General features: G+C 39.7%; 2 protein-coding genes and 1 long non-coding RNA gene across 3 annotated transcripts in view; 2 read left to right on the plus strand and 1 right to left on the minus strand.

The window, feature by feature from the left end:
* Positions 1 to 20,232, minus strand: part of pear1 (platelet endothelial aggregation receptor 1) — a 54,397-nt gene extending 34,165 nt beyond the window's left edge. The window contains exons 1-2 of the mRNA XM_031279617.2: positions 20,221 to 20,232; positions 18,283 to 18,403 (exon numbers count right to left, since the gene is read on the minus strand). The gene's annotated coding sequence lies outside the window, so the exon portion shown is untranslated. The remainder of the gene's footprint in view (positions 1 to 18,282; positions 18,404 to 20,220) is intronic.
* Positions 12,861 to 20,869, plus strand: LOC116036137. The gene is made up of 3 exons (XR_004101541.2): positions 12,861 to 12,871; positions 18,175 to 18,180; positions 20,709 to 20,869. It is a non-coding gene; the product is annotated as an uncharacterized LOC116036137 (long non-coding RNA).
* A 1,934-nt stretch (positions 20,870 to 22,803) lies between these two features.
* gpatch4 (G patch domain containing 4) overlaps positions 22,804 to 23,926 on the plus strand; it is a 9,103-nt gene continuing 7,980 nt past the window's right edge. The window contains exon 1 of the mRNA XM_031279623.2: positions 22,804 to 22,973. The gene's annotated coding sequence lies outside the window, so the exon portion shown is untranslated. The remainder of the gene's footprint in view (positions 22,974 to 23,926) is intronic.

Consider the following 23,926-nt stretch of genomic DNA (forward strand, 5'->3'; position numbering starts at 1 on the left):
TTTGTCTTGTTTGTAATGAAAAAAACAGACAATGTCATCCAGTGCAAAGAAACTTTCATGTGGCTCTATAAACCAATATAAAATAGGCAAAATACCACACACACACACACACACACACACACACATATGTGCATACACTTACACCACACACATAACGTCCACATGCATGCACATGCATACTCCAACACACTACACAGTTTGTAACGCTTTCAAGGACTGATCGTGTTTTTTATGTTGTGGAGACATTACACACACACACATCAAATGAGTCCCATACGCTGAAACGAGTTCAGAGAGAAACTATTTTTAGTATCTGAGGACATTTTGCTAATTCACTGAGCTTCTCTTACTGACTCATTCTGTCAAGGCCCAAAACAGCGGCCCACGCGTGTACACATCGTACCAACTGAGGAATGCGGAAAACAATGAACTGTTTAAGGGACCCGCCATGCACTTAACAGAACTGCACATGGGGTGAAAACAAAGCCCAAATGAAAACAGATACACTGGTTTTATATTAATCTCGCTAGAAACTCGTACCCATGTTATTACCATATTCTACTTCAATCAAGGGGACTTCAGGACGCATAAGCGCCGACAACTAGAAAATTATTTTGATTCGATTTCATGCAAGAGAGCCATTTTCTTGACAGATGAGTATTCCCATCGGACTGCATGTTCACATTAATTTACAGCCAGGACTGAGGCTACACCCATGTAGAAACGGGACCTAGCATGAAGTAACAACAACCTGTTTAAGGAATAGTTGGGATATAGTTGGCATATTTGCTTTCTTGCTGAAAAGGATTGATATCACTCTCTGCTGTCTGCCCATTAAATATGTAACTGGAGCCAGGTGATAGCTTAGCTTCAAGGCTAGAAATGGTGGGGCGCCTGGGTAGCTCACCTGGTTGAGCATGCGCCCCATGGACAAAGGCTCAGTCCTTACCGCAGCGGCTACAGATTTGGTTCCGACCTGCGGCCCTTTGCTGCACGTCATTCTCCCCCCTCTTAGACAGGATAGCTATCCTTTCTAATAAAGGCCTAAAATGCCCAAAAACAAATGGGGATAGCAGGTGGTTATGTGCAGGATTATTTCTTGGCTGATCACAGTGACTTCCTAAAGTATTGTTGCTGGTTGATATATGCTAAGCTTAAATAACCTGCTGCTGGTTCCAGTTTCATATTGAGATATGACACATATAAGAATGATATAAATTTTCTTAATTAAACTCTTGCCAAGAAAGTTAATATTTCCGAAAATGTCAAACTATCCCTTTAATAACAAAAGTTTGACCAGTAGTCACTTTCAGAATTTCAACAGCAATTTATGATTGATCTGATAGTTGTTAAAAAATCTGTAAAGAATTCCATGGCAATCCAGATCATAGGAGTGGTGGACCAACCCGAAATAAATTATACTGCACATTTATCAAACATTTTCAAAAAAGACTTATTTTCATTCTGGTCTAATTTGAAGCAAAGCACATGGCACTGATCAAACTGTTTGCTTCCCTGTTTACTTTCCTTCTAACCTCAGTATTTCTGTCTCTATTCATCTCTATGCAGTTGCAGTTCTAAATGAGGTAGAAAATATTAGTCACCCACTGGAAGGTAATGGGGGGAAAAAATAAAAGATGGAATGACACATTAGTTGGGGTGTTGAGAGAGAGAGAGAGAGAGAGAGAGAGAGAGAGAGAGAGAGAGAGAGAGAGAGAGAGAGAGAGAGAGAGAGAGAGAGAGAGAGAGAGAGAGAGAGAGAGAGAGAGAGAGAGAGAGAGAGAGAGAGAGAGAGAGAGAGAGAGAGAGAGAGAGAGAGAGAGAGAGAGAGAGAGAGAGAGAGAGAGAGAGAGAGAGAGAGAGAGAGAGTCTTGCCAAAGTTCATTTACATCAAGCAGCTCTGATGTCAGTCAGATACAGAATGTCTCCATCTTCCAGACTCTTTTTCTCTTTTTTTTCAAAGCTGTTTTTGGGCTTTTCTTGGCATTACAAACTCCAGCATGTTCTTCCAGAATTAATAGCATAAAAACTTAAAATATCTTTATTCTGTGCACTATTTAAAACTCCAACCAACGTCAACGAGGCTACAAAAGAAAGGCAACATGGTGAAATACTGTAGCTCTAGAGTTATGACACACGATCCTGCAGGTGCAGTGCATTCTTGTGTGGCAAGTTAATTAATGTCTTGTTTCATGCTTTCTTGGTAATAAGTCACTATATCAGCCCCAAATCTGCTCTACAGTTTAATGTCTGATGTAAAAAAAAAAAAAAAAAAGTTCATAATAAGGTCCCTAATAAAACTTGATGATTATGGATGCAAGGTTACAGCAGAAATTGTGTTTTCTATTGAGAGAGTATTTAAGAAAACTGAACTGGATATTTTTGTATAATGTAAAATAAGATGCATTCAATTATACATGTTTTGAAAAACAAAGGATTACTCCTGGGAGTACTTTTCAAATAAAATAAAGAAACTCGTAAGGCCGTTTAAATAAAGACAGGTGTTCTTTGTAAAATTGTATTTTAAACATTATATACATTTCCTGAACTTTGTCATAGCAGTGCAAATAGAAAAAGTACTAAATAAATTATACTAATCTGGATGCATTTTTGAGTTTTTGTAATCCCTTACTGATTAAGGTTTTGATGAGGTAATCAGTCACTGCAATAAAAGTAGCCTGCCCAACCCATCAGCATACAGCTAAGGGGGGGGATTTAATCTACCGGTGGTTCCTAAAGGGAGGAATAAGGAGTGGTTAAACTCTCTCTCTCTATAATGCCATTAAAACAATGAGAAATGAGAAATGAAGAATCATTGTTTTTGTATCAGCCTTTACTCCCAAGTGCTCTGCCCACCCAAAGTGAGCTCTGTACAAAGTAATATCCTCAAATTAAGCTCCCTGGGTCCAAATCAGAGCGAACAGGAGTATGTGGCTAACTGCAGGCCTTTTAAGGGGTCCTTGACATGAAAAAGTAAATGGGAATCCAGTGCACTCTGCAAAATGTTGTGCATTATAAATTGGCAAAACCTCGATCAACTGACAAAGAAAGGAAGACCAAAGGACAAACATCAACTCAAATGTTTCCTGGCAACACGATGGTCACACTGCACATGATTAAAGCATTGCTGTGCACCATTACACTTAAAAGTTGGCCTATAAAGTTGCGGTGTGTATCATAGCCTTAAGGAGATTTAAATGATCACCCTCTGATTGTGATCATTACTGGTATCAAAAAATACCCTCCACAGGAGAGAAGAGCTAAAGGTTTGCATCACAAATTTACAGTTCAGCTCTTAGAAAAACAAATCTATAAAACTGCTCGAGGGCAGAAACTGGAATACATTAGCCAGAGTCCTCCATGTGACACACCGACCGCAGTCCCCTCTCCCCTTCCCCCCCCCCCCCCCCGACACCACCCTCACATTAAACCAAAGTTACTGTAAACTGAATATAAAACCCATAACCCTTTGCATCTGGGTTCTCATCTTGGTGCGCAGGACGGGTTTGGCTGCTAGACCGCAGTGAGGCTGGCACACGCTCCCCAGTTGCTGCTATGCCTCATGTTGAGTGGGTGGCTGGTCTTGAAGAGGGGGTGGGGGATGAGCAGAGACCCTTAACAACACACTGGGGGCTCAGAGAAACAATTACATGGCACACCCAAAAATGTAATGCGAGAACCCGTATAAAACTTACAAAAACACACCCACATGTTTCACGGTGTTCATCAATTTTGCTACATTATCAACCTTCAATCCAGAGAAAATTCACAATGCCTACATCAACACGTTTCCCTCTGTTTACAGTAAAGACATCATATACGGTAAAAGGTGGTATTCTGCCACAAAAGCTGAACCCCCACACTGGAAAAAGCTTTTCAGTGGAAAACTCTTGGCAGCCCAAATGCAGTTGACGGTTCTCGGGGGAGTTGCGTGACAAAAGGATGATCTAGCGAGGGAGAGAGGAGGGGGAGGCCTTGCACAGATCTTGGAAGTCCGAATTTCGCTGAGTGAGCTCTGCAGTGTTTGCTATCTGCAAGACTGAAGCAAGTGAAGTGGGAATTCTTGAACGTTTGACCTTTTGAACTTTAGGCAACTACACACCTTTGCAAAGTCTATTTCTTTTGTCTCCTTTTTCAGTCAGTTAAATTCTCTTAATTTGACCCTTCATTCTACAACTGTATCTTATAATTATGTCAGCAGATCTGCCCTACAGTTTTGCTAGAGTTTCCAGTAATAACAAGGGAATAAATAATTTGGATCCTCCTCAACAAAAGACTTCTTACCAACAGGCTCTTAAATACAACGACAGATGCCTTGTGTGGCCTGCCAATATGTTCTTGGGTTCGGGTCATTTTAAAACTGATAATTAAGGGAGCTGCAATGGAAAAACTAACAAAATCACCTAAAATCACCCCAAGTCATCTCTAAAGCAACGTCAGACCAGCTTTCATTTGGCAAGCTCAGTCTTTGTGGTCTGGGATCCTTTATTTAAGTGAGAAAAACAGGATGCAGTATGTGTCCCCATTTACTGGTCCCCCCTGTTTAGGTTCATTTAAGTTTAGGTTCCTGGGGCAACCATTGACATTGACAGACTCATCAGGCAGCAGATCTGAGGTCAGTTGTTTGTCTTGAACATCACTTCACTTTAGTGTCCCTTTCATGTCACCTCGCAGCAGCCAATAAAAACTAAACTTAAGACATGCAATCTATATGTGAAATGTATACTTGTACACAACACCCCAAAACACAGAAAACATCAACATACCAAAGATTTTGAGGTAGGAGATAACAAATAAACTGAAAAATGAACTCTTACTACATAAACATGAGAGCAGAAGCCGATTTAAGATGACGGGATTTCAAGAGGATGAAATGTGCGATGACCACACCTTTTCCTGTAGTGTTAAATAGCTAGGAGTACGATAAGCTAGAGCGTGTGCATGTGTGTGTGTGTGTGTGTGTGTGTGTGTGTGTGTGTGTGTGGGTGTGTGTGGGTGTGTGTGTGTGTGTGTGGGTGTGTGTGTGTGTGTTTATGTTGGAGAGTATCTTTATGAGTGAGGTCAGAAGGTACTGGAGCTCATGTGAAAGCCTCTGTCCCCACAGTGATGGAGAACAGAGCCTGTGGATAGCAGTGGTTAGAGTGATAAGGTCACCATGGTAACGCTGTTGTTTTGGAGCACATGAGGACATCAACATGAGTTGAGCAGTGGCCGGAGCTGATTTTCTGTTGACTCCTATCTGCAACCAGTATGAACTGCAACAACATTATTAGAACTTGAACTGGAAAAAAAAATGTATGTTGCAAAAAACTGAAATACTTTTTGCCTTAGGCACCAGCAGTTTTACCGTCACAAATCCAGTATAACACTAGCAAACCAATGTATTTTCTGTGTTGGGTGTTAGTCTGGAAAATATCCAAGTAGGCCCATTAGTGAGCTATGGGGAGGGGTTTGGACACCAAACAGTGCTGTATTTTGTATTTAATTTTGTGATGATCTATTTCAAATACAGTATGACATTGACACAAAACGTACAAATCACTTTTGAAAAATAAATCTGTTTTATGATGGTTAATTAAGATTTGGTAAGGTTTAGGCACAAAAACAACTTGGTTAGGGAAGCATTGTGATTTTGGTTAAAATTGCTACTGCGTTAAGGTTAGAGGTTCATGGTCATGCTGTACAAAAAAACGAACAGTGGTTTCCTGTGCTAAAGTCTGATGGTTTTGTTTTTTTTTACCACTGATTCTGTCGTTTTATCTCTTTTATTTGGTTGATAATTTAGGTGAAATTTGACAATGTTTCCCAAACAGCTGTGAGAGTTGTCTACTTTGAAAACCTGAAGCAAAACCAAGGACAGCTCTGTGCCTGGTGTTACTCCAGTCAGGTGCAGAATGATCCCTGTTCAATAATCTGTCATTTACTTAAAGCTTGATCCAGTCGCCTGCAGGCTACACTCACTCTACACCCACTAATAAAAAACTGCAATCTTTGGGGACATTGATGAGAAAGCAAATAAATAATGCTTGTTTTCATCATTCATGAAATGTTTACTTTGTGCAGATGTTTGTGTGATCTGATGTGGTTTACACTGAATTTTTTGTTGTTGACCCGGGCTGCTTGCCAGTTGGAGGATTTTGCTCTCCCTGTTGCGTTACTCCAACACGTTTGAGGCTCGTGCCCTCTCTTACACAGACCCACAGTGCAAACTGCTGCCTGGTCCTCCACACTCCAGACCAAAACCACAGGCAGGATGGCTGTGGCTTCAATGGTCAGAGAAAGCAACAGGTCCACAAAAACAAACTTAAACAATAAGACACTGTAATAAATACAACAGTTCACCTCTATGGAGCAGAATAAACAAAAACACAGACTTACACACCTTGGATTGAAATCATGTCTGGTCTCTTTAAACAAGTGTTTTATCCAAACTTTAGTGAGTGAAATGGTGGAAAAACCCAAAATGGAGGCCCTGGCTGAGGTTTCAGAGGGACATGACCATACAGAGCCATAATTATATGTGCTGTAATGCTCTGTGGATCACACTGGTGCAGAGACACATAGAGTCCTTGTTAAAAAACAGCCTTTTCCACAGACCGTGACCAGAAAACATAGCTTTGCATTGTAAACTCTCACAGTAAGAACATAGGCGAAAAACCTCTAAGTCCACAACAGGCTGCAGCACGTAAGAAACATAAGTGTTTCAAAATTCACAAAGTTGTATGTTGTCACATGAACCATCTGCATCCACAATGTGGCTTTATCACAGTGTCAAACTTGTCACCTCTACTGTGATTAACAGGAAAATTAGCTTTTCACACGGTGGTCTTTGTGACCGGGTGGTTAGACAAGCTATGAAAAGTTAAATGGTTACACTCCCAGGTTACACTACAGATTCAGACTCAGAGATTCCTCCTGGTAAAGGTCTAGTGTGTGAGCTGCTGTCAGTCAGGCAGTTAAGATTCATCGTCTGTGCACCTTGAATGTCTGTACAGAATTTCATGGCAATCTGTCCAATAATTGTTGAGATATTTCAGCCTGAGCCAAAGTGGTGTATCGACCTAACAGACATTGCCATCCCCAGAGACACTCTGCTAACGTGGCTAAAACACAAGAGCCAAGTTTTAATGAACTGCATGTATTCTTGAACGAAAACACATTGAAGCCTTTACAGCACAAGAATTTCAAATGTTGCTGAATCGTATTCTAACTATTTGAAAAGATCTCTGCCATAATAATTCTATGAGCAGGATATTTTTAACGGCTGTGACGTTTGATTGATCAGTTGGAATGTCCTCTGTGCCATTGTTTCAGCATGTATCACAGACGAGTTGTTGATTCAGACACACACACTTCCTTCTCATCTCTTCCTGTGCTTCACTGTCTAACTAATTCTCCACTGCCATTCAGGAAGTGGTCTACTCTCTGCCTATGAATGTCCGTGTGAGTCAAATTATTCTCTTAAATTTACATTCAGTCATTGTATGACTTTAGGCCACGGTGCTTTTCATCTGACTAAAATAATGCTATGATGCTGCTCTATTACTTCCTAATCTCAAACTGAAGTGAGTAGTAATGGTATTAAAAATATTCATGTCTGTTGTGCTGTGTTTTTATATGGCAGGTGAAAATTCTCCCATTTAGGGTGATTACTTTCATTATAAATTAATTAAGATTATTTTCTCGATTATTCAGTTCATCGTTTGGTCTATAAAACAGTGAAAAATCCTATAAATATCCTATAGCCCACGGTAACGTCATCAAGTGTCTTGTTTTCACCGACCAACAGTGCAAAACTTTAAAATATAACCTTTTTTTGGAATGTAAGATCAAGAAAAGCAGCAAATTTCAACACTTGACAACATGGAACCATCTGATGTTTAAAGCTTTTGCTTGAAAATTGACTTAAACAATTAATCCATCATCAAAATAGTTTCAGACATATATATATATATATTTTAAACTTACATCTCATCTTGTACCTACTGTATGCTATTGATTTGCTAATCTGGACATTGTGAAAGTCTTTTGCATCTTTGCAAATGAAAATATTAAAAACTAAAACTAATTGCTTGTTCTTTGCACTGTACAGTCAAACAACACATCTAAACTTTATTGTGTACAGTACAGTAACAAACCTTAAAAATAAATCAAATTCTTTAACAGTTTGTATGAAACATGATACATAGAGCTGCAGCTGCACATTGACATTTTCCTGAGCCTGTAGTCTGTCCTTCAACATGTCAGTAACGTTTAATGACACCATTGTCCCCTCTGATGTTTAGGTCCTAATTCCATTTACACATCAGAGCGTTATCCTCGTGCCCCTTTCTCACCATGACAAGCTAATTTCTTTTAATAATAATGTCTTTCTCTTTGCTTAATATCCCCTCAAAAACAAATTATTTCTGTCCTCCTCTTTCAGGGTCAAAAAGTTGTGGGAAACGCTGCTTTAAAAAAGGATTCATAAGGCACTTTAGTCCCTGTGTCTTTAGCTGATCTTCCCATGATAAAACTATGCAAAGGCCAACATTTATTCATTCATATTTATTAGTACGCAGAGTTCCCTCAACATATACAGAACAGGCCACGAGGTCAAGAGCCTTTGAAATCTTCAGAGGAGCTTAAAAAAACAGAGACAACCTCCACTGAACTCTTGCAACAATCATGTTAGTGTCTCTGGGCAAAATAACTTTTTGTTAAGAAGAAATAGTAATTGTATTAAGCGAGCAAACAAGCAAATATTGAATTGGGTGCAACACCATGTTGCTGCAGTCTTGGTTCTTTCTCTTGGACATGTATTGATCTGGGTCTGTATTGGGCTTTGTCTTGACTTTGTTTGCTTTCCGAATTGCAATAGCATATTGGGCCACACATTTAATCTATTTTCTACCCATGCAATGAGGTTGTATAGAGCTGATAGGCAGCTACATCAACATCTCTGTTCAGGCTGAATAAACCCAAAAATCATTACTTTTTACTAATGGAAACTGTTCATGCTGTCTTATTTTTTTATAATTTGTTTGCTTAAGTCAGAATAGCTCATATTGACTAATTCTGGTTTTGGTCTCAAATTAATCTCGAAACTGTCAGTAACTCTACTTGGACAAGGTTTTGAAGTTGACACGCTTACAGCTTGCACTGAATGTTTGTAGCTTAGCCAAGGGGAAACTAAATTATCATTGGCTGAGGGGTTTCTATCATATTTCTATCTGCAAAATCTGCAAACAGTATATAAAGCAGTCTTTATCTAGCAGCAGTCTTACTTTTCTTATTGCCACCAAATCCTATGAAAAGACCAAAACCAGTGTGATATATCTTATTCCTCTGTTCCATAGAGCTTTGTTGTTGTTCAGAAATATTAAAAACACATCAATCAGTCACACTTATGCAGTGAGTCAATCCCACATACACTGTCCTGCTGTTGTAAATACTCACTAGGCCATCACATTTGTATTAATCCACAGCTGAAAGAAATCTAACACTGAGAAGTAAAGAATCCTTTAGTCACATTATGATTCTATATTGACTGTCACTGGTGCAAAGACACATATATACTGTATTAATGGCTGTAGTGTGTCATATGCCAGGTGCACATCTGGATGTACTTCAAGAAACGTATGCAAAAGCAATCTGAATCTTCAGCTTTGCCAAACTTCACAGCCTGTCCGTCACAGGCTAGTTGATCACCAGTGTGAACTTCTCCAATCGCTTGTTTAACTTGTAGATTCTTACGAGGGGAAACAGGCGATCAGACTGCAGCCACTGAAGGGAAACGATGAACCACTGCAAGCAGCCAAAACTGCAAAGTCATCACAAAACTCTGTATCGAACATTGACATAAACACAGATGTGCACACACAGACCTTGCCATGTACCTCAAAACACAGGCACACAGCTCTCTTTTCTTTCCATTATGACCTTTGTTTTTGGCTGAAGACCGTGCAGATTGCTTACTCTTGTGGTTTTGACCCTCATGGTGGAGGAGCTGCTGTCCAAACTCAGTTGGAGAGGTGTGAAATCAAACTCCATCTGCTTTGGCAAAAACCCACAATGAGCACAGAAGCTGAATGTGTCTGCGAAACCCAATTATACACTTATTTTAATTCAATTATGCTGCACTTAATAGGAATCGTCTTTTCTGAACTGAACAGGGCCTACTGTATAAAAGCAGTTCACTGTTTTGTTGATATATGTTTTGTAAAATATGGGCTTCCTGGGGGGTCTATGGCGACTGACAACATTATGTTGATCCCTCTGAGTGTCTGCGGTGTCTGAATAATATCACGGGAAGCATCGTCCTTTACTGAAACACAAAGTTTAAGAACGACATATTTCATACTGCGGATAAAGTTCCCATGCAACATCTTTAATGTCAGTCTTTGAGTCATGGTTGTATGAAAGAGAGAGAGAAAGAGCAATTTGCAGTAAGAGACTTTAACCACGCTGCATCTGGTTTCAATTAAGACAACACTTCTAATGTGACTGGATGGCAGCTTTTTTCTCTCTCTCTCTCTTTGCAGCTGCTATGGTGCAGTAAGCTGGGAACCATTGGAGCTGGTGTGGTCATATTTTTTCTGTTGTTGTTGATTATGTTTTTTCTGCCACTTGTTTGCAGGATCAACCCATAGTACCATTTCTTCTACAAGTGAAAAATAAATAAAAACAAAATAGCTGATTTACCAAAGGCTCAAGTGTTGCTGCCTATAAAATGGTACAGAGATTATGCAAGGAGAGTGGAAGCTGCACATTGGGAGACGTGCATTTTCAATTAATGCCATATGGTCAAGCGTCTGCCTAAACTGAGGTACCTAGATACCATGGGGAAAGGTTTGGTCAAACATTAACACAAGCAGCAGCAGAGTACTGTTAAGGCAGGTAGTGTTCGCCAGAATAGTTATCAGTTTTTTTTATCTCTATTGGCTTTCCTTCTATATCTCTATTTCCAGGAAGTGCAGCCTGGGCCAGTAAATTCCTAAAAGTTAAACCCCATTGATTTACAGGCCTACCTCAGGCACATGGTGTGCTGCCTTTCTGGAGGACAAGGTGGGAACCTGCAACTAATTAAAGTGATCATTTTAGAGAGTTTTTTTTAGCCCAAAAAGCTCCTTCTCCCTCCCTCTCTCCAGATGGGCCCCATTCTGCAAGCATCTGGAAGTTAAAGCCTTATTTTCTTCACTCAAAAACTTCAGCCACGTGTACTACCCTGAAGGTGAACCCTCATAGATGTTCCTTTACTTAGTCTTATCCTCCATGCTTTTCCCAGCAGTGTCACTAGACTGAAACAATTTCAAACCCCACAGGTGGTGCCATTAATTCACTTTGTTGGAGCGCCTCATGGCTTAAGAAAGATGAAAGTAAGGCACAGCAGAATGTGCTTTAGTTAATTGAAAGCCCTAGCATGGTCATCGGCATTGTGGAACACATTAGTCTCTAGGGGCTTTTTGGTATGACACCTGCATTTCTGTCCAACACAACAGGAAGACGGGGGGCAAAGAGGAGACAAGAGCCAGATACAAGCCACCACACAGGACATCCTGGGCAACACTGTGGGAGGGAGAGGGTCCAGGAGCCTGTCATTTTGTTTGGGTATGATGTTCCAACTCAAGGAAACCAAGTGGAGGGGAAACTCTTAACACTTTTCTTTTTCTGGATGCCCAGAGGCAAACAGAAGCAGCGGTAAACACAGCAGGTCTTCTGTGAGTCATGGAGGAATATTTTGTTATTGCAGGGAGGCTTCTCCCGGCTTTTCAAAAAGTTCTGCAAATTAGTTTCAGCTATTTACCAGTTAATGAGCAAGTAAGCTATTTTGTTGTTAACACATTGCAAAAGCAAGTTGCCCTAGAGTATCTTGTCAGCACTGCTTTTCTCATTACTTTTTAATTGACTACAACTCCCTGGTTCATTATCATCTGTCTCCAACTAATAATTTCATCTCTTCAGCTGAGTTTTTTTTTCAACAAAATCTGACACTGTCCCCACAGTCCCTCAGGTCCATGCTCTTTATTCTGTCTTTAATCATCTTTGCAGCAGGCGGCACCAGGGGAATGAAAACTAGGACAAACAATAGGAAGCCGATCTAGGAAACATCTTGCATGTACATCCAGGTCTGCATCTCAACATTATCTTCCTCTGACATGTAAACGGAAGAAAGTTGGGAATAAAATCAGGCGCGCAAAAGAAAAAGTCCAATCAGATACTGGCTCTACTACTCACACCTTTTTCCAACAGCAACCCTTTTCCTGGCTTCTGTGTCCATTTATGACAAATAATCTCTTTTTTTCCAAACAGAGTTTGTGTTTCTTTGAGTAATGGGGTCGTTGACAAATCGTGAAAATCTGTCATCCTGCCTTTTCCTGAGCCTAGGTTAGTCTTTCAGAAGTGGCCTGGAAAATGGAATACAAAAAAAACAACAAGTCCTCTCATAAAATACAAGATGGACGACTGCGAGAGTCATAGCTTAATGCAGCTGGTGGAGTGGATCTGGGTATGAGCTCAAGAAAAACATCAAGAGTTCTAGCAGTTCATGTTTGCCTGGTGCCAAGCATGACACAAAGGCCATTTGTTTTTCACATGCAGAGCTCACATCTTGTTTGGTAAACTCATAATATTTCATCTCACAACATTCTCCGCTCCATCTGCACGACAAATTTTACTTAGTCAAGTATTAAAAACAAACAAAAACCTAAACATAGCACTATTTTCATCACAGAGATGAAAACAGAAAGCGAGAAGTCTTCTGGGCCTTGAATTGGGTTCTGTATTTCTTTTAATTCTCCATCTCAGGTTTCACTTGGTTCCAGTCATCTTGCATAGACACCACAGTGAGACATAGACACCAGTGAAAGCCCCTGAAATCTTAATGAACAATGTCTCCACTGCTGCTCCACCCACCAACCCAAACACCACCCACCAACCACCAACATAAGCAACTTCAGGAAAGACCCTCACCACAGTACAAGTAGTCTGTGGTCACTTCATTAAGCCGCTGTTGGCTCCTCCTCCTGTTGCAGCCCAAACCCTCCGACCTCTGCTTTTTTATGATTGGTTATTTGAGCCAGAGCCCAATGAAACTGTCCATGTTCCACGGCCAGAGCATAGCAAGCGACCCAAAAAACCCAAGCTGGAGTGCTGCAGTAGAATCTGCTCCAAATTACTTGCACGGCTGCAAAGCACATGGGGTTGAAAGACTTATATAAGCCTGTGGTAGGAATATTCAACCCGTGTCACCTTATTTTGAATTCCCTGTGCTCTTTGTCTTTTTCATCATGACTATTTTAGCATCAAAAACAGAAGCTGGGGGAGTAGACAAATTAACTTTCATGAGGAAAGCTTTTTCACTGATGTTTAAAAAGTGTGGGGTGAATAAACAGAATTTCCAGTAACAGACAACATTTTACACATAGATAAAAGTCAGTGTTAAAATCAACATACAACAAAAAGAAAAAGAGTGCCACCCATTGCCACCCACATGATTGACATGTAGAAACGCTACACCAATGACTATTTAGTACCAAAAGCCACCAAAACAAAAAGAAACAAGACTGAAGATGCTCTCGGACAGTGAGTGGTCTTTGTTGTGGCTGCCGTAAGGCACCTTCTGTGTTCTATATCCTCTGCAGCTCCCAGCTACCTCTAATAAAGACCTTTACCATACACTACAGCCTGCTGCTATCCAGCTGCCATAATCTCATCATGCAGCTAAATAGAGTCGGCCGTAGCTTAAAATTGAGGAAATGGTTTGCAGTAGGTTAGTTAACAGAGTTATTATAGCATTAGTTTTGCTCCAAGACCATTTCTCTTCATTGATCTGTTTGTTTACTGCTGGTAAGGAGGTGTAGCCTTTATAGGGGAACTCAGATACCAGTACAATCAGCTCCTGTATTGTTTCCCTCAATGTAGTGTCTGTGGTTGCCATATTCACACTAGGAGCTGCGGTGGCAAGTTGGAAAAACTTGAGTTGTGTTTAGCACTAAACAAAAAATACAGCTGAGGCTGATGGGAATGTCATTAGTTTTGCAGGTATTTGGTCATTAACCAAAGTATTGAACACATTTTGACGTAAGATGAAAGGTTAAGAGATCACCAAAAGTATTACAATTCATCCTGAGGGGAACATGAATGTGTGTACCAATTTCATGGCAATCCATCTAATCGTTGTTAAGATATGTCACTCAAAATCTTAAATGTCAACCTAATTGTGGCTGGAAAAGCCAAGGGATTCACGAAAGTCATGAGGATTCATCATCTGAGAACCATGAATGTCGGCACCAAATGTTATGCCAAACCATCTTGTAGATGTTAAGATATTTCACTGGATTAGTGAAAACTCTGACCTGCAGCGCTACATGAAAAGTCGGCGGAGCACCAAAGTCAGGAGGCTTCATCCTCTAACCATGAATGTCTGTGCAACAAGTCATGACCATCCAATAGATGTATTAAAGTGCCCATATTATGAAAAAATCACTTTCTCTGGGATTTGGGGTGTTATTTTGTGTCTCTGGTGCTTCCACATGCATACAAATTTGAAAAAAAACCCATCCATGCTGTTTTGAGTGAGATACGGGTTTCTGATTGTTACCTGCCTTCAGTCTCCGGGTGAGCTGTTCAAAATCTGCAGGATTTTCTACGTCACTAGCTATGCTAAACCATGCTAGCAGTTAGCCCCCTCGTTCTCAATGGCAAAACACTGCTGCAACACACACAAGTTCACCATAATCTACAAAAGAACTACTTACATGTCCCTCTTCTGCAGGTATTCCACGCAAAGTTTGAAGTGCGCCCTCATTTAGAAGAAGTCTCCCGGCTTTGACTGCAGCTTGTACTGACTGCAGTTAGAGAAACAGCTAGCTAGCAATTGTGAGCCTTAGCTAGCTACTGCGCATGTGCGAATCCCAACAAAAGATGGTACAGAAGTAGGATGCCTCACTCTGTAGCTAAAATAGAGTCCTGAACACAGGGTGAAAAGAGGAGCTGCAGCAATGTGCAGTACAACAAAAATATGGTGTTTTTTGATAATTAAACCATGTAAACCTATTCTGGTACAACCTCAAAATACAATTATGAACCTGAAAATGAGCATAATATGGCCACTTTAAGATATTTCAGTCTGGACCAAAGTTGTAGACAGCCTCTCTCCATGCCAAGCTCTGCCAGAATTTAGCAGATTGCCATTTTAAAATACACAGGTAATTCTATAGCACAGAGTCCATGCTTCAAAGGATAACACAACACTGTGATCTCACTTAAATAACACACGAATGGTGTGTGGCCATCATGTATAAACTTGTCAAGAAAAATTGTGGCCTTCAAAGGACAACATGCAGAGACTGTGGGTACCCTGTGGTGTTGCAATCAATTTTAAAAATGGCCAGGCACTAGGGGATCAAATTAACACTAATGCCTCTTCCTCAGTTCTACTTTTTTTCTACTTCTTTCTCATCTCTTTGTGTCTCTGGCCAGTGTCATCTCCAACCAAAACATATCCTATAGCTCGCCTGAGCCGGAGTCCTCTTCTGGACAAACAGATGGTAAGTGAGCCAGATCTCCAGCTGTCAGACTAGAGACAGGTTTGTGGTTTGACCAGACAAAAAAAATAATGGCTCACCATTATACCACTGATAGCTGAAACAGCCTGGAGGAGGGCAGACAAATTTTCGAGGGGGAGATGCTATTTTCCACTAATGAGAATCTCATATAAAGACACTGAAGAAAAACAGTGGTTTTAGGGAGGCACAGTTGTGTCACTTCTCACATGCAGAATTCAAATCTTGAAACCAATACTGTATATGTGAATAATAGAACAGTGCTTTTAGGAATACTTGGAAGAGGACAAAGGAAAGTTCAGTCTGCAGTCAGAGAGATTTCCTGGCGATTTTTGGTTGCCAGAGCAGATGTCAGGTCAGGAGTCCAAACCAGGTGGCTGAGATTTACTCTGATTGTTAATCATATTTTGAACTTCCTCACAGATATTTGTATGCGTTAAATGGTGCCAGGGTGTCGTTAATAAAAAAAACCTTCATTCATAAGTCACAGACAATAAGTGTTAAAGTGCAAAAATACTGAATTTACGGGGTGATTTTACAGCTCTGCTGAGGAAAATAAATGAGGAGTTTGTTTCCAAAACAGTGTGCTTCAATGTGCAGCAGTTTATCATTTTATAGCTCTAAATTTACAGAGGATCGAGACTGTAAAAGTGTCAGTCAATTTGTCAACACGTGATTACGAATAACCTAGTGATGTGCAGTAGTATGTGTTAAATTTGGTACTTCTATTCAATTTGTAAAATGTCTTTTTACCCAAAACTCTGCATAAAAAAAACTGCATCAGCTCTAGAAAATAAGCAGTCAAAATTAGTTCACAATCAGTTTATGAAAACATCTTTAGTTAATCATATTCCCTTTTATAAGTGGATCCTTATCTATCAGAGTCTTGTACACAACCATATTATTTTCAGTGTCACACTCATACATATATGCACATGCATGAAAGCATCAACAACCCACAGGAGCCTCTCACATCTGCAGAGACAAAGAAAAACACTCTATCTATCTCCGTCTGCTTCATCTGATTAACTTCACTGATAGGACATGAAAGTTGAGTCACACCATCACACACAGGATGATGTCACACAGTTGTTTGGGCTGCAGCCACCTCACCGCCACGTTTCATTGCTTGAGTCACAGCTCCTCTGTGACCCCAAACACAGACCAAGATATGAATCCAGAACTTTGATTAGGACTTAACGACTTAATGAAAATCAAACACAACAGAGGAGGAGGAGGAGGAGGAGGAGGAGGAGGAGGAGGAGGTGGGCACTGAGGAAAGAGCAGACCTACTCCCAGCAACTTCCTCTGCAATGAATCGATAGAGGAGACATGCCAGAGGAGCACATCTTTTCTGACTCACACTCTCTTGATAGTAGCTGGAGTTTTCAAAGCAGAACCGGAGATGCCAAAAAACTCAGTCAGCCAGGAAAAGTACAGCAAGTGCATAAAGCGGTGACACAATGCCAGCAGTTCACTTGAACAAGTGCTTTAATTCACTTCTGATAAGAGTCAGGTGTTATGTCTTTGTGTGCTGAATAATGATGTTGAACAGACAGATGGTTTTTATTGATAGTGTGTTTCTTCACACAGTGTATAAGAAGCAACAAAACATCAAACTGTGTTCAGTAATCTATAATCGGTTTTAAATAGTAATGAATGTGATCTACACACTTTCACAACCAGTGGTGGAAGGTACATTTACTCGAGTACTGCACCTAACTTTGAGGTACTTGTATTTTGCTTGAGTATTTCTATTTTATGCTACCTTATACTCCTCTCTATATTAACAGTAACAGCTATAGTTACCGTTTACCTTTGCAAATTAGGATTTTACATGCATTGATTGTCTTCTTAAATCTTTTTTTTTATAGATGCTTAGCATTTGTTCCATTACAAAAGTGCTATTCTGCAAAAAGAGTACTTTTACTGTTAATACTTGAAAGGACATTGTACTGATAATATATATGTACTTTTACCAAAGTAACCATACTGCAAAGTAACCATACTGCAATATAAAATCTATTATAAGTAAAAGTGCATTGAAAATGAGCCTTACTGTAAGTCAAATTGTGTAAGTGTAATTAGCTAAATGTAGGCTACTTAAAGTATCAAAAGGCTGCTCATTATTCAGAAAAATGGCCCCTGTGAGTGTCACACTTTTACATATTAGATTATTATTACTAATGTATTGATGTGTATGTAGCATTTGACTATTGTAGTTTAGGTAGAGCTCATTTTAACTACTTTCTAACAGTGCATCATATTTCATGAGCTCATCGTATTTCCCTCTGAACTGTAGTACAGTAGAAGAATGAAGTAACGTTCCAACATAAAGGCTACAATAAAAAGACATAAAAGAAGTGTAGTCTTCCTATAGGAAATTGCTTAGATGTGCTAGATTCTACATATTTCAGCAAATAAAGGTCCATCGTAAAGGAAAACATCATTCATAAAAATAACTATAGACTCACAGTAGATCACTACACTTCCACTTTAAGTCCTTATAGGTTGAGTTTAGGATTTTGGTACATGCTGCACTATTTTCCATAACAGCGCAACATTCCCATACAGTAGGCGAAAATGTATCAGTCCGAGTCTATTAACCAGTAACATGTAACATCATAAGCTAATTGTCATACAAATATTTGGCTTTCAAATAAACCGTCAAAGTCTCCGTGACTCCGATCCCGTTTTGTTTTGTTTAGTTTAGTTCATTGACAGTTTTTTTACTCACCTTGCCGGTCAAGAACTCCCGGATAATCTGTCGCTTTAATATCGCAGTTCGAAACCAACTTCCATGGACGAAATTGAGATTGGAAAAAAAGGCGTTTGTTTTTAAGGGCTCATACACAAATCTGTGTGAGTGTAAAGAGAGAAAAAGAGACCAGTCGCATCCAACGGGGGAGGGTCCTGAAGTGGAGCCAAAGAAACTGGAAAAACTGTGACAGCGAGGCGACTGAGAGAGGGGGGGGCGAGGAGGATGGATGGGGGCAGAGAGGACATTAAGGGAGGGCAAGAGGGAGATTGAGAGAGTTGTTTTTTTTTATCTTCAGCAGGCCTGCAGACCTTGATGTTTAAGTGTGAGTATACCCTAAAAATACTGGTTGGGTTACTAACCCAGATTCAGGGTATTTGGGCTTGGGTTGTTTTCTAATGCTGGAGGAATAATGACCCAAATATTAGCTGACCTAGTTGACCCCATGCACAGGTGGCTCGTTTGTATTAACCACCACTTTTTTTAATGTGTCAAATATTAGAATGGCTTAAATTAAATGTAATAATTGGTGGCAATCTTAAGGTAAAACGTGTAAAAACTTGTTTGGACTAAACAGAACACTAAAATGTTTATAAAAACAAAACGAATTGGTACCTCAACAGAAATGTTAATATTACGGTTACTGGGTTAACAATAATCACACATTGGTATGCCGAATAGCCCAATGGAAATAACACTAAAACTGGGTCAAAATGCTTTTGGGTGCGATTGGCGTCACAGTGGTTTTTATGCTCATGGTTACTGGTCAAACTTTACCCAGTGGGTTGGTCCTATTGACACAAATTAGGTTACATTTGACCCAGCATCACAATTAACAATGTTGAACAGTATAGAGACAAAAACAAAACCCATAACAATTTAAAATGGAAAACACAAATTACAGAATAATAAAATATCAAAAACATTCTTCACAAGTCATCAACATAAGGGATCAATGAAAACATCTACAGCCAAATCTGCCTGCCTCTAAGTCATTTAAAATACCTTTAAATGCATCCAGAGAGATCAGCTCCCAGAGATTCAGGTAATTTTGCAACTGATTCCATGCAGAGGAAGCAACATAGGTTACTAAAACGCCCTTTTCCCCAATTCAGCCCTGGATTTATAGGGACTGATAGTAGGAATAAGTCCTGGGAGTGCAGACAATCACTTCCCATACTTTTTTGAAGCATGTAGATCTGTACGTAAGATGGAAGCAGACCAAGTATAGCCTGATTGTTGAAAATCTAATTCCTAAACCATGGGCACTAATCTGTTGATACTGTATAACAGCGTACACTCTTCTGGGAAGGTTTTCCACAAGATGTTGGGAACCTGGCTGCAGAGATTTGCTCCCATTCAGCCACAAGAGCATAGTGATGATGGGTGACTGATGTTGGGTGATAAGCCTCAGTGTTCCGGTTCATCCCAAAGGTGTCGAATGGGGTTGAGGTCAGGGCTCTGCACAGGTTAGTCTATAGTTTTAATTTGTAAAGACATTTCTTCGTGGACCTGGATTTATTCATGTAGGTGCTTGTTGTCGTGTTAAATCAGGAGATGGTCATGTTCTCCAAACTGTTGCCAAGTACACTATTGTCTCAAAGGCTGTAGAATGAGGGTTTACCTTAATTGGAATATAAGGGGTCTAGCCCAGAACAGTATGTTGACAGGAGTGTGTTGGCCATGTAGTTTTTCTCTTTCCTTTTCTGTCTCGCACACTCTTCCTCTCACACACATACTTTATTGACAGCTGTGGAATAACCTCCTCTGAGATAACTGTCAGTCAGCTATTGCAGACAGCAGTATGAGGGCTTCCTCACAAAACAGTAGGCCAGCCATGATAACCAACCAGTTCCCCCAACCCCTGCTGAGTGCTGACACAGATAAACAACGCATGGGATGGAGGCCTGGTGAAACAAACATCCTCACTGCACGGAAACCAAGAACGGGGAAATGAAATTGTTTCCTGTTTTCCTCAGATTTAGAATCTCTTTTTCAAGGAAGACCTGGCAAAGACAAACACATTCATGTAAAAAGGATAAGTAGATGAGATAAGCAGATTAATGTAATAAGGAGTAATTGTGTTAATGAGTTTTTGGGAGAGCCAGCTGACAGACTACAAGGTTGAAAACATCATCTGTACCAGGCTATATCTTGAACAGGACTCTCATAAAGTGAGATCCTGAATCCTGTTAGCCATTTGTTGAATAATGCATCTATCAGATATGTTGTGATCAGAGAGGAGTGCAGCCAGTATCAGTTTTGTTTCTGCATGCAGATGTATAAACCAGTAAATCCAACTGGGATGCTATTTAGATTATTACTTGACTATTCAATACATTTTATTTTTTTGAGTGTGAAACACTGCCATCTACTGCCATCCTGGTGTTTTATGTCTACTACAGCAGGGGTCTTCAACGTTTTTTAGGCCAAGGACCCCTAGCTGAAAAAGAGACGGAGCTGGGACCCCCCTACTACATCTATTGTAAAAAATTGTGTTGCGTATTAAACTGGGCCTACAATAACGTGTAGGGCGGACTAAAGCCTTTACACATACATTTGTATGGTGCATACAATACCAAGCTTTTAAAAATAAAAATTGTTGGCATGTTCATATATTTGTACATTATGTTTTAATGTTGAAATGTGGCACAGTGAATTCTTAAGCTTAACTGTATCTGTGGATGGCTACCTTAGCTATAGGCCAGTAAGCCTATCATCAATGTTGTGTGCATTAAAAAAGAACATTTATCTTTACTAATAATATGTTGGATTCACGTTAATGTATATTTTTTAGACATATTTTCTATTTAAACCATCGATCAGTAATTTGGTGGCCCCCCTGCAGCAACTCTGAGGACCCCCTAGGGGTCTCGGACCCCCTGTTGAAGATCTCTGTACTATAGGATATCATCTGATCCATTAAATGATACTGACAGACAACGATGATTTTTCCAACCTTAAAGTTAGAAGGGAAAAAAGGTTGGAAATAAGATTTTAAAGAGTTAAAAGATTATTTACAAATATACACGTAAATGTACTCTATATAATTTACTGTATAAGTACAGTTTTGAGGCACTAGCACTTGTATATTTCCATTCTAGGCTAGGGGAGAGCCGGGACAGTTGAAACACTTTTTAATTAAACGTAATTTACAAAGCGATCATATCGCACTGAAAGCTAATATTTTGTCACTAGCAACCTACACCTGTCATCTGTCAAATACAGTTGCATTTTCAGCTTTGAACAAAACCGTTCAGGAATTATTACAGCAAAAGTGGGACGTGCGTAATGTTTCATTCGTCCCTCCTGGCCGGGACAATTGGGGGGACGGATGAAACACAGTTTAAGCCATTTAAACTTCCCACAACTTCAATATTTTACTACATATCATGAATAGTACTCCCAAAAGGTGTTATTTTAGATAGATTGTTGCTGGGCTATATGTCTTCGTGAATGTCTGTTAACAACTATCATGCACTGTGGATGATTCTGCCATTTTTATAGCTAGACGTAAGTTTTCCCATTTATATCATGTTTCTATTGTGGAAAATGTCGTTTCACTAGGTTTTTACGTGGGTTAGGGCACTGCACATCCAAATAAGTGCCCTTAACGACCCACAGCCCGTCAGTCTCCATAGGATATCCTAAAAACTCGATCCCCTACCTGGTGGGCTCAAATATATTTTCATCTTTCCAAAACTGCTTTTCCATGTCTCACCTCCATAAATTATTGTATAAACAGATATTTGTGCATTTACTTAAACTACATGGAGTTACAGCCAGGTCGGGATGGTTGAATCATCCCGACATAGATGCCATTATAGCCTGTTTGGCTTTCCATGTAAACAAGCATGCAATATGAAAGTCTGGGATTGTGGAGAACACTAAATGGTCTGAATAAGCACGTAGTCGAACCTTTAAATGATGAAGTTTACTTTGAACCATCAAAACTCGTTTATCGCCTGTAACTCTGTGATAAAAGGAAATAACAGGAAGATATTTGGCTGATAGAAGGAGGTTAACATGCTCTATGTTTTGACCTAAGGAAATCTGTCTATCATCATTGCACTCGGAGAAAACTGGAATGTTTCATCGGTCCCGCGTTTCAATCGTCCCGGCTCTCCCCTATACTTTATATTTCTACTCCACTACATTTATTTGGCAGCTTGAGTTACTTAGCAGATTCTGATAATTAATACAAAACATGAATCAACTAATACATACTGATTAATTGTTATAGATTAAGCTACCCAGCAGTATATCGAGCAGCTGAAATATAATATGCATCACTAATTATAATCCAGTAATATAATATATATTTTTCTGAAGGATACTACAGTTATTTTACTGGTTTTACTATATGAAGAGCAACCTGAGCTACCAGTGCGTTTGCCTGATGATTATCAGTCTATGTATATTTACAGTCTATGTATGGAGCTTATACGACGCTTGTTTGCTGCAAAATAACACCGAGAAGAAGAAAAAAATAAAGAAGAAGAAAAGGAAGCCATAGTGACGTGTATCCGGTGTCATGTCAGCCTTCTGCTGAAACCTCATGGCTGGCGACCAATATATTCATGCTAGCGACGGCTGCCACAGTTAAATGTGTTTTTTCTTCTCCGTTTCAGTTTTAGTGATGCAGTTTTAATAAAACAAGACTTCCAGAGGTATGTTGTGTTTTCATTTTGGACGTGTTAGTGTTGTGCGTTAGCTGACAAACGGTTGTTAAAACAAGCGACTTGTTATGAGGTGTTTACTTTTTGGTTTTTAGCTGTTAGCATCAGCTCAGCTCTGTCAGAGAAGACTAACCTGAGACAGTTCTAATGTGGCTTATCTACAAGAAATGCTAATTTGCCGTTTGCAAGTGCAGTACAATTTGCATATAAACCTTTGACTAATAAGGGTTAATAGAGAGAAGCGTGTCTAACGACGTTTTAATGTTTCTGTAAAGAAAGTGAGGCATAACGTTAATAATAAATGTCCTAGCTTCCACAGACCAATTTCACTCCATCTGAGGTGAAATTGGTCTGTGGAAGCTAGGACATTTATTTTTCATGATTTTCTGAATGTGTAGACAAACAGCTTATATATGATTTTTGGGGGGCTCTTATTTTGGAATTCAGCATATCATGCAGTGAAAGGTTGTGAGGTGTGCTAAAATCTTTCTTTCTTTCTTTCTTTCTGACAGGAAGGCAGACAGATAGACAGGCAGACAGAATAAATGAATGGGAAATTGCCTTCGTCGGAAAATTCCCTGTTTTTAGTTCTGACGGTCTCACCGTAATAGCAAGTGTATACGCGCACCGCGAAATATAGGGGCGGCTAGTTTGACCGCTTATTTCGAGGTGTAGGCTGGCTTGACCGCAGTAAAATACTCCACTACAAAAGTCCAGCATTTAAAAAGTATGCAAGTATTATCAACTAAATGTGCCTTAGTATGGAAAGTAGTTATTAGTTAGTAGTAGTAGTAGTTATAAAAGTACTCATTGTGCTGTAAAATGTATCCTATCTGTGATTAATATTACTCATTAATGTGTACCGTTAGACTATGTTGCATTTTACTGCTGTAGAAGTTTAATGATGTGCTAATTTTATCTCTATGGTGTTAAGCATAGGGACT

This window comes from Sander lucioperca, chromosome 10 (genome assembly GCF_008315115.2).
Source record: "Sander lucioperca isolate FBNREF2018 chromosome 10, SLUC_FBN_1.2, whole genome shotgun sequence".
Classification (NCBI taxonomy): domain Eukaryota; kingdom Metazoa; phylum Chordata; class Actinopteri; order Perciformes; family Percidae; genus Sander; species Sander lucioperca.